Here is a 12,448-nt window from a genome sequence, read left to right on the forward strand (position 1 = left end):
CTATTTCTCCACATCCTCTCCAGCACCTGTTGTTTCCTGACTTTTTAATGATTGCCATTCTAACTGGTGTGAGATGGTATCTCATGTGGTTTTGATTTGCATTTCTCTGATGGCCAGTGATGATGAGCATTTTTTCATATGTGTGTTGGCTGTATGAATGTCTTCTTTTGAGAAATGTCTGTTCATATCCTTTGCCCACTTTTTGATGGAGTTGTTTGTTTTTTTCTTGTAAATTTGTTTGAGTTCTTTGTAGGTTCTGCATATTAGCCCTTTGTCAGATGAGTAGAGGATTTTTTTTTTTCACCATAGCCATCCATATACTCCCAGATGTCCCCTGGTACCTTTTTCTCCAAGCAGAATTCCACAAACCTCTCTGAGAAGAATATTATAACTCTGTGAGTGGAAAGCACACGTCACAAAACAGCTCATCAGAAATCTTCTCCCTAGTGTCTATCTGAAGATATTTCTGTTTTCACCATAAGCCTCAAAGCGCTTCTGTGCATCCCTTGGCTGACTAACGTAAAACAGTATTAGAATACTGCTCAGTGAAAACAGAAGCTGAATTGCATCAGTGGAATTCATGTGAACTAGAGCAGTTTCACAGAAAGTTTCTTTTTGGTTTTTATTGCAGGCTATTTCTTTTTCAGCATGTACATAAGACTACTCCCAAATGTCCTTTCTCAGGTTCCACAGAAACAGTGACTTCAATCTGTTCAATGCAAAGAATGATTTAACTCTATGAGATGAATACACACATCACAAAGCAGTTGCTCCAAAAGCCTCTCTCCACTTTTCATTGGAAGACATTTCTTTCTCACCACAAGCCTCTGGGTGCCACTTAATATCCCTTCACAGATTCCTCAAAGACAGAGTTCCCAAACTGGGCAACGTAATGTAAGCTTTAACTCTCTAAAATGAATGCACACGTCAGAGAGAAGTTTCTTGGAATGCTTCTTTCTGGGTTTTATTTCAGGATATTTCACTTTTCACCACAGTCTTCAATGCGCTGTGAAATATTGCTTTTTCAGTTTTACAGGAACAGTGTTTAAACACAGCCTTATGTGAAAAGAGGGATAACACCCTTAGTGGAATGCACGCATCACAAAGTTCTTTCTTAGATAACTTCTCTACAGTTTTTATCTGAATATATGACCTATTTCCCCACAGGCCTGAAAGCACTCCCAAATGTCCTTTCGCGAATTCGTCCATGATGCTGTTTCAGAACTGTGTCATAGAAAGAAAATTTTATCAATGTGAGGTGATTAGATATATCTATCACAAAGCAGTTTCACAGAAAGCTTCTTTCCAGTTTTTAGCTGAGGATATTGCCTTTTCCACCATAGCCATCCGTATTCTCCCAAATGTCCCCTGACAGCTTTTTCTGCAAGCGGGATTCCCCATTCTCTATGAGAAGGAAAGTATAACTCTGTGAGTAGAATGAACGCATCACAAAGCAGCTCCTCAGAAATCTTGTCTCCAGTATCTATCTGAAGATATTTCCGTTTTCACAGTAAGCCTCAAAGAGCTCCCAAGTATCCCCTAGCTGACTAACCTAAAACGGTGTTAGAATACTGCTCAATGAAAACAGAAGCTGAATTGTGTGAGTGGAATTCATGTGAACTAGAGTAGTTTCACAGAAAGTTTCCTTTTGGTTTTTATTGCAGGCTTTTGCTTTTTCAGCACATACTTAAGAGCATTCCCAAATGTTCTTTCTCAGGTTCCACAGAAACAGTGATTTCAAATTGCTCAATCTAAAGAATGATTTAACTCTATGAGATGAATACACACATCACAAAGCAGTTGCTCCAAATGCTTCTCTCCAGTTTACATCAGAAGACGTTTCTTTTTCACCACAAGCCTCTGGGCGCCACTTAATATCCCTTCACAGATTCCTCAAAGACAGAGTTTCGAAACTGGGCAATGTAGTGTAAGCTTTAACTCTATGAAATGAATGCACACGTCAGAGAGCAGTTTCTTGCAACTCATCCTTCTGGGTTTTATTTCAGGATATTTCAATTTTCGCCAGAGTCTTCAATGTGCTACCAAGTATCACTTTTTCAGTTTTACAGGAATAGGTTTTAAACACTGCCTGAGTAAACAGTTATAACTCCCTGAGTGTAATGCACATATCACAAAGCAGTTTCTCAGAAAGCTTCTCTCTGGTTTTTATCTGTAGATATGTCCTATTTCCCCACAGGCCTGAATGAGCTCCCGAATGTCCCTTCGTGAATCCATCCATGCACAGTTTCAAAACTGCGTAATATAAAGAAAATTTTATCTCTGTGTTACAAATAAACATATCTATCACAAAGCAGTTTCACAGAAAGCTTCTTTCCAGTTTTTGTCTGAGTATATTTCCCATTTCACCATAGTCATCTATATACTCCTGAATGTCCCTTGGTAGCTTTTTCTCCAAAAGAAACTCCCCAATTCTCTAAGCGAAGAAAAGTATAACTCTGTGAGTGGAAAACATATGTTACAGAGCAGCTCCTTGGAAAGCTTCTCTCCAGTTTCCATCCGAAGGTATTTCCGTTTTCACCATAAGCCTCAAAGTGCTCCCGGATATCCCTTCACTCACTAAACAAAAACAGTGTTACAATACTGCTCAATGAAAAGAGAAGCTTAACTGAGCGAGCAGAATTCAGATGATAGATAGCAGTTTCACAGAAGTCTTCCTTCTGGTTTCCATCTGCGGTTACTTCTTTTTCAGCATATTCTAAAGAGAGTTTCCAAATGTTCTTTCTCAGATTCCTCAGGAAGAGAGATTTCAAAGTGCTCAATCCAAAGAATGTTTTAACTCTATGAGATGAATACACACATCACAAAGGAGTGGCTCAGAAAACTTCTCTCCAATTTTCAATGGAAGAGATTTCCTTGCTCGGCACAGGCCTACAGTTGCCACTTAATATCCCTTCGCAGAATCCTCAAAGACAGACTTCCCAAACTGGGAAATGTAGAGTAAACTTTAACTCTGTGAAATGAATGGGCATGTCAGAGAGCAGTTTCTTGGAATACTTCTTTCTGGGTTTTATTTGATGACATTTCACTTTTTGCCATAGTCCTCAACGTGCACCTAGTATCACCTTTTAAATTTACAGGACCATTGTTCAAACAGTACCTTGGAAGAAGAAAGTTATAACTCCCTGAGTGGAATGAAAACATCACCGAGCAGTTTCTCAGAAAGCTTCTCTCCAGTTTTTATCTGACGATATTTCCTTTTTCACCATAGGCCCGAATGTGATCCTGAAAATCCGTTCACGGATCCATCCATGATGGAGTTTCCAAGCTTCATAATGTAAAGAAAATTTTATCTATGTGACACGAATATACAGAGAAAAAAGTAGATTCACATAAAGTTTCTTAGCAATTTTTATCTGAAGATATTTCCTTTTTCACCATAGTCCTGAATGTGCTCCTGAATGTCCCTTTGTGGATCCATCCATGACAGAGTTTCCAAGCTCAGTAATGTAAAGAAAACTTTATCTATGTGAGATGAATACACATATCATGGAGCAGTTTCATAGAAACCTTCTTTCCAGTTTTTGTCTGAGGCTACTTCCCGTTTTACCATAGGCATCAACATACTCCTGAATATCACTTGGTAACTTTTTCCCCAAAATGGTTTCCCCCATGCTGTATGAGAAGAGAGGTATAACACTGTGAGTGAAATGCACATGTCACAAAGCAGTTCCTCAGAAAGCTTCTCTCCATGTTCAGTCTGAACATATTTCCTTTTTCACCATAAGCCTCAGAGTGCTCCTGAATATCTCTTCACATGCTAAACATAAAGAAGTTTAGAAAACTGCTCAATGAAAAGAGAGGCATAACTGAGTGAGAGGAATGAAGGTGACACAGAGCAGTTTCACAGAAAACTTCCTTCTGGAATTTACCAGAGGATATTTCTTTCTCCATATTCTAAGAAGTGAACCCAAACGTCCTTCCTCAGATTCCACAAAAACAGTGACTTCGAACTGCTCCTTCAAAAATGGTTTAACTCTATGAGATGAACACTCACATCACAAAGCAGTTGCTCAGAAAGATTCTCTCCAGTGTTCATCGGAAGACGTTTCCTTGCTCACCACAAGCCTCTGGACGCCACTTAATATCCCTTCACAGATTCCCCAAAGACAGAGTTTCCAAACTGGGCAACATAGAGTAAGCTTTACCTCTGTGAAATGAATGCAAATATCAGAGAAAAGTTTCTTGGAACACTTCTTTCTCGGTTTTGTTTGAGGATATTTCACTTTTCACCATAGTCTTCAATGTGCTCAAATGTATCACATTTTCGGTTGTACATGAACAGTGTTGAAACACTATCGTATGAGAAAAGAGGTAAAACTCGCTGAGTGAAATGCACACACCACAAAGCAGTTTCTCAGAAAGCTTCTCTCCAGTTTTTATTTGAAGATATTTCCTTTTTCACCATAGGCATGAATGTGATCCCGAACGTCCCTTTGCAGATCCTTCCACGACAGAGTTTCCAAGCTGCGTAATGTAAAGAAAGCTTTATCTATGTGAGATGAATAAAAATTACAAAAAACAGATTCACAGAAAGCTTTTTTCCAGTTTTTCTCTGAGGATATTTCCTTTTTCACCATAGCCGTCCATATACACCCAAATGTCCCTTGGTATCTTTTTCTCCAAAAGACATTCCCCAATCCTTTATGAAAACAGAGGGATAACACTCTGAGTGCACAGCTCCAAAGCAGTTCCTCTGAAAGCCTCTCGCCAGTTTCTATCTGAACATATTTTTTGTTACCATAAGCCTCAAAGCACTCCCGAATATCCCTTTGCACACTAAACATAAAGAGTGTTAGAAAAGTGCTCCATGAAAAGAGAAGCTTAACTGAGCAAAAGGAATTCACGTGACACATAACAGTTTCACAGAAAGCTTCCTTCTTATTTTTATCAGAGGATATTTCTTTCTCCGTATTCTAAAGAACATTCCCAAATGTCCTTCCTCAGATTCCACAGAAGCAGTGATTTCAAACTGCTCAATCCAAAGAATGATTTAACTCTATGAGATGAATACACATGCCACAAAGCAGTTGTGCAGAAAGGTTCTCTCCAGTTTTCAACGGAAAACATTTCCTTGCTCACCACAGGCATCCAGGTGCCACTTAATATAACTTCGCAGATTCCTCAAAGACAGTGTTTCCAAACTGGGCCATGTAGAGTAAGCATTAACTCTGTGAAATGAATGCACTTATCAAAGAGTAGTTTCTTGGAAGGCTTCTTTCTGGGTTTTATTTGAGGACAGTTCACTTTTCCCCATAGTTTTCAATGCACTCCAAAATATAACATTCTCGGTTTTACAGAAATAGTTTTCAAACACTGCCTTCTGAGAAAGGAGTTATAAGTCCCTGACTGGAATGCAGACATCACAAAGCAGTTTCTCAGAAAACTTCTCTCCGGTTTTTTTTCTGAAGATATTTCTTTTTTCACCATTGGCCTGAATGTGCTCCCGAATGTCCCTTCATGGTTCCATCCATGATGGAGATTTCAAGCTCTGTAATATAAAGAAAGCTTTATCTATGTGAGATGAATAAACATAGCAAAAACAGACTCTCAGAAAGTTTCTTTCCAGGTTTTTTCTGAAGATATTTCCTTTTTCACATAGTCCAGAATGTTTTCCTGAATGTCCCTTTGCGGATCCGTCCATGACAGAGTTTGCAAGCTGCGTAATGTAAAGAAAGCTTTATCTATGTCAGATGAATACATATATCACAGAGCAGTTCCGTAGAAAACTTTTTTCCAATTTTTGTCTGAGGCTCCTTTCCTTTCCACCGTAGGCATCACTATGTTCCTGGATATCCCTTTGTACCTTATTCACAAAAAGTGTTTCCCCGATGCTGTATGAGAAGAGACGTACAATACTGTGAGTAAAATGCACACATCACAAAGCAGTTTCTCAGAAAGCTTCTCTCCAATTTCTATCTGAACACATTTCCTTTCTCACTGTAAGAGTCAAAGCGCTTCTGAATATCCTTTCACATGCAAAATATAAACAATGTTAGAAAACTCTTCAATGAAAGGGAAGCTTAATTGAGTGAGAGGCATTCACAGGACACATAGCAGTTTCACAGAAAGCTTCCTTCTAGTTTTCCTCTGAGGACATTTCTTTCTCCATATTCCAAAGAATGATGCCAAATGTCCTTCCTGAGGTACCACAGAAACAGTGATTTCAAACTGCTCAATCCAAGGAATGGTTTAAGTCTATGAGACGAATACACACATCACAAAGCAGTTGCTTAGAAATCTTCTCTCCAGTTTTCACGGGAAGACATTTCTTTGCCCACCATAGGCCTCCGGAGCGCCACTTAATATCCTTTCACATATTTCTCAAGGAAAGAATTTGCACACTGGGCAATGTAGAGTACACTTTAATTCTGTGAAGTGAATGCACATGTCAGAGAGCAGTTTCTTGGAACGCTTCTTTCTGGGTTTTACTTGAGGATAGTTCACTTTTCGCCATAGTCTTCAATGCACTCCGAAATATCACTTTTGTAGTTTTACAAGAACAGTGTTCAAACACTGCCTTAAGAGAAAAGAAGTATAATTCCCTGAGTGGAATGCAGAGATCACAAAGCAGTTTCTCCGAAAGCTTCTCTGTGTAATTACCTGAAAATATTTCAATTTTCACCATAGTCCTGAATGTGCTCTCCAATGTCCCTGCACAGATCCGTCCATGACAAAGTTTCCAAGCTGCATAATGTAAAGAAAGCTTTATCTATATGAGATGAATACACATATCACATAAGTTTCACAGAAAGCTTCTTTCCCGTATTTGTCTGAGACTATTTCGTTTTTCACCATAGGCGTCATATGTTCCCAAATATCCCTTGCTACCTTGTTCTCCAAAATGTTTTCCCGATGCTGTATGAGAACAGAGGTATAACACTCTAAGTGGAATGCACACATCACAAAGCAGTTCCTCGGAAAGCTTCTCTCCCTTTTCTAGCTGAAGTTACTTCCTTTTTTACTGTATGCCTGAAAGCGCTCCTGAATATACCATCGCACGCTGAACATAAACAGTATGACAACTGATCAATGCAAGAGAAGCTTAAATGAGTGAGAGGCATTCACACGACACATAGCAGTTTCACAGAACGCGTCCTTCTTGTTTTTATCGGAGGATATTTAGTTCTCCATATGCTAAAAAGCATTCCCAAATGTCCTTCCTCAGATTCCACAGAAACAGTGATTTCAAACTGCTCAATCCAAAGAATGGTTTAATTCTGTGACACGAATACACACATCGCAGAGCATTTGCTCAGAATGCTTCTCTCCAGTTTTCAAAAGAAGACATTTCCTTGCTCACCACAGACCTCAGGGAGCCACTTAATATCCCTTCACAGATTCCTCAAAGACAGAGTTTCCAAACTGGGCAATGTAAAGTAAGCTTTAACTCTGTGAAATGAATGCACATATCAGAGAGCAGTTTCTTGGAATGCTTCTTTCTGGGTTTTATTCAGGATACTTCACTTTTCACCATAGTTTTAATGCACTCCGAAATAAATTTTTCATTTTTACAGGAACAGTGCTCAAACACTGCCTTATGACAAAAGAGGTATAACTCCCTGAGTCGAATGCACACATCACAAAGCAGTTTCTCAGAAAACTTCTCTCCAGTTTTTATCGGAAGATATTTCCTTTTTCACCATAGGCCTGAATGTGCACTAGAAGGTCCTTTTATGGATCTGTCAAGAGGGAGTATACAAACTGTGTAATATAAGGAAAGTTTTATCTCTTTGAGATGAATAAACATATCTATCACAAAGCATTTTCACAGAAAGGTTCTCTCCAGTTTTTGTCTGAGGATGTTTACTTCTCCACCATAGCCATCTGTATACTCCCAAATGTCCCTTGGTAGCTTTTTCTTCAAAAGGGATTCCCCAATCCTGTATGAGAAGAAAGGTATACATCTGTTAGTGGAATGCACATGTCACAAACTAGTTCCTCGGAAATCTTCTCTCCACTTTCTATCCGAACATATTTGCTTTTCCACTGTAAACCCCAAAGCGGTCCCGAACATCCCTTCGCAGAGTAAACACAGTGTTAGAATACTGCTCAATGAAAAGAGAAGCTTAACTGTGCGAGTGGAATTCACACAACATAGAGCAGTTTCACAGAAAGCTTCCTTCTGATTTTTATCTGAGGGTATTTCTTTTTCAGCATATTCTAAAGAGTGTTCCCAAATGTCCTCTCTCAGATTCCACAGAAACAATGATTTCAAACTGCTCAATCCAAAAAATGATTTATCTTTATGGGATGAATACACACATCACAAACCAATTGCTCAGAAAGCTTCTCCCCAGTTTTTAATGGAATAAATTTCCTTGCTCACCACAGGCCTCCGGCGCCACTTAATATCCCTTCGTAGATTCCTCAAAGACAGAGTTTCCAAACTGGGCAACATAGAGGAAGCTTTAGCTCAGTTATATGAAAGCACATATCACAGAGCAGTTGCTTGGAACGCTTCTCTCTGCGTTTTCTTTGAGGATATTGCAATTTCCGCCATAGTCTTCAAAGTGCTCTGAAATATAACTTTTTCTGTTTTACAGGAACAGTGTTCAAACACTGCCTTATGAGAAAAGAGTTATAACTCCCTGAGTGCAATGCACACATCACAAAGAAGTTTCTCAGAAAGCTTCTCTCCTGTTTTTATCTGAAGATATTTCCTTTTTCACCACAGGTAAGAATGTGATCCCAAATATCCCTTCATGGATCCATCCATGACTGAGTTTCCAAGCTGCGTAGTGTAAAGAAAGCTTTACCTGTGTGAGATGAATAAACATAGCATAAAGCAGATTTACAGAAAGATTCTATTCAGTTTTTATCTGAATATATTTCCATTTTCACCATAGTCCTGAATGTGCTCCCGAATGTCCCTTCGTGGATATGTCCATGACAGATTTTCCAAGCTGCGTAATGTAATGAAAGCTTTATTTATGTGAGATGAATAAACATAACAAGAAGCAGATTCGCAGAAAGCTTCTTTCCAGTTTTTATCTGAAGATATTTCCTTTTTCATCATACTACTGAATATGCTCCCGAATGCCCCATGGCAGATCCTTCCATGACAGAGTTTCCAAGCTGTGTGCTGTAAAGGAAGCTTTATCTATGTGACATGAATACATATATCACAGATTAGTTTCACAGAATGCTTCTGTCCAGTTTTTGCCTGAGGCTGTTTCCCTTTTCACAATAGGCATCAATGTGTTCCCGGATACCACTTGGTACCTTTTTCTCCAAAAGGTTTTCTCCGATGCTGTATGTGAAGACAGGTATAACACTGTGAGAGGAATGCTCATGTTACAAAGCAGTTCCTCAGAAACCTTATCTCCAGTTTCTATCTGAACATGTTTTCTTTTTCACCGTAAGCCTCAAAGTGCTCCCGTACATCTCTTCATATGGTAAACATGAACAATGTTAGAAAACTGCTCAATGAAAAGAGAAGCTTAACTGAGCAAGAAAAATTTACATGACACACAGCAGTTTCACGGAAAGCTTCCTTCTGGTTTTTATCAGAGGATATTTCTTTCTCCATATTCTAAAGATCATTTCCAAATGTTCCTTCTCAGATTCCACAGAAGCAATGAATTTAAACTGCTCAATCCAAAGAATGATTTAATTCTATGAGATGAATACACACATCACAAAGCAGTTGCTCAGAAGCTTCTCTCCAGTTTTCATCGAAAGAAATTTCCTTCCTCACCACAGGCGAACGGGCACCACTTAATATCCCTTTGCAGATTCCTGAAAGACAGAATTTGCAAACTGGCCAATGTAGAGTAAGTTTTACCCCTGTGAAATGAATGCACATATCTGAGAGCAGTTTCTTGGTATGCTTCTTTCTGGATTTTATTTGAGGATATATCACTTTTCGCCATAGTCCTCAATACACTCCGAAATATCAGTTTTTGGGTCGTACAGGAACAGTGTTCAAACAAGGCCTCATGAGCAAAGTGGTATAAACCTTGAGTGGAATGCACACATCACAAAGCTCTTTGTCAGAAAGCCTCTCTGTAGTTTCTATCTGAACATATTTCCTTTTTCACCATAAGCCTCAATGTGTTCCCGAATATCCCTATACACGCTAAACATAAAGAGTGTTAGGAAACTGCTCAATGAGAAGTGAAGCTTAACTGGGGGAGTGGAATGCACACGACACAGAGAAGTTTCACAGGAAGCTTGCTTCTGGTTTTTATCTGAAGGTATTTCTTTTTCAGCACATTCTAAATAGTGTTCTCAAATTTCCTTTCTCAGGTTCCACAGAAACAGTGATTTCAAACTGCTCAATCCAAAGAATGATTTAACTCTATGAGATGAATACATACATCACAAAGCAGTTGCTCAGAATGCTGCTCTCCAGTTTTCAATGGAAGACATTTCCTTGCTCACCACAGGCCTCTGGGCACCACTTAATATATCTCCGCAGATTCGTCCAAGATGCTTCTTTCTGGGTTTTATTTGAGGATATTTCACTTTTCACCGTAGTCCTTAATGTGCTCTGAAATATCACTTTTTTGGTCGTACAGGAACAGTGTTCAAACACTGCCTTATGAACAAAGTGGTATAAAACTGGAGTGGAATGCACACATCAAAAAGCACTTTCAGAAAGCCTCTCTCCTGTTTTTATCTAAAGATATTTCCTTTTTCACCATAGGTCTGAATGTGCTCCTGAATTTCCTTCGTGGATCCATACATGACGGTGTTTCCAAACTGCATAGTATAAAGAAAGTTTTATCTATGTGAGAGAATAAATATGTATATCACAACGCAGCTTCACAGAAAGCTTCTTTCCAGTTTTTGTCTGAGAATATTTCCTTTATCACAATAACCATACATGTACTCCAGAATATTCCTTGGTAGCTTTTTCTCCAAAATGCTTCTTTCTGGGTTTTATTTGAGGATGGATCACTTTTCCCCATAGTCTTCAATGCACTTCGAAATCTAACTTTTTTGGTTTTACAGGAACAGTGTTCAAACACTGCCTTATGAGAAAAGAGGTCTAACTCCCTGAGTGGAATGCACACATCAGAAAGCAGTTTCTCAGAAAACTTGTCTCTGGGTTTATCTGAAGATCTTTCCTTTTCACTATAGGCCTGAATGTGCTCCCGAATGTCCCTTCATGATTCCGTCCATGATGGAGTTTGCAAGCTGCATAATGTAAAGAAGGCTTTATCTCTGTGAGATGAATAAGAATAGCATAAAGCAGATTCACAGAAAGCTTCTTTCCAGTTTTTATCTGAAGATATTTCCTTTTTCACCATAGTCCAGAATTTTCTCCCGAATGTTCCTTCATGGATCCGTCCATGACACAGTTTGCAAGCTGTGTAATGTAAAGAAAGCTTTATCTAGGTGAGATGAATACACATAGCACAGAACAGTTTCAAAGAAAGCTTCTTTCCAGCTTTTCATTGAGGCTATTTCCCTTTTCACCATATTCGTCATTATGCTCCCAAATATCCCTTGTTATGTTTCTGTCCAAAAGGGCTTCCCCAATGCTGTCTAAGAAGAGAAGTGTAACATTGTGAGTGGAAATCACACGTCACTAAGCAGTTCCTCGGAAAGCTTCTCTCCAGTTTCTATCTGAACATATTTCCTTTTTCACTGTAAGCCTCAAATCCCTCTCGAATACCTCTTTGCGTGTTACACATAAACCATGTTTGAAAACTGCTTTTTGAAAAGAGAAGCTTAATTGAGCGACCTTAATTCACAAGACACAGAGCATTTTCACAGAAAGATTCCTTCTGGTTTTTACCTGAGGATATTTCTTTCTCCATATTCTAAAGAGCGTTCCCAATGTCCTTCCTCCGATTCTACAAAACCAGTGATTTCAAACTGCTCTATCCAAAGAATGATTTATCTCTATGAGATGAACACACATCACAAAGCAGTTGCTCAGAAAGCTTCTCTCCCATATTCACTGGAAGAAAATTCCTTGTTCACCACAAGCCTGGGGCGCCACTACATATTCCTTCACAGATTCCTCAAAGACAGAGTTTTTTGTCCGAAGATATTTCCTTTTTCACCATAGGCCTGAATGTGCTCTCGAATGTACCTTTGCCGATCTGTCCATGACAGAGTTTCAAAACTGCATAACATAAAGAAAGTTTTATCTATGTGAGATGAATAAACATATGTATCACAAAGTAGTTTCACAGAAAGTTTCCTTCTGGATTTTATCAGAGGGTATTTCTTTTTCAGAATACTCTTAAGAGCCTTCACAAATGTCCTTTCTCAGGTTCCACAGAAAGAGTGATTTCAAACTGCTCAATCCAAAGAATGATTTACCTCTATGATATGAATACACACATCACAAAGCAGTGGCTCTGAAAGCTTCTCTTCAGTTTTCAACGAAAGACATTTCCTTGCTCACCACAGGCCTCTGGTTGCCACTTAATATCTCTTTGCAGAATCCTCAGAAACAGACTTTTCAAAC

This window comes from Theropithecus gelada, chromosome 13 (assembly GCF_003255815.1).
Source record: "Theropithecus gelada isolate Dixy chromosome 13, Tgel_1.0, whole genome shotgun sequence".
Taxonomy (NCBI): Eukaryota; Metazoa; Chordata; class Mammalia; order Primates; family Cercopithecidae; genus Theropithecus; species Theropithecus gelada.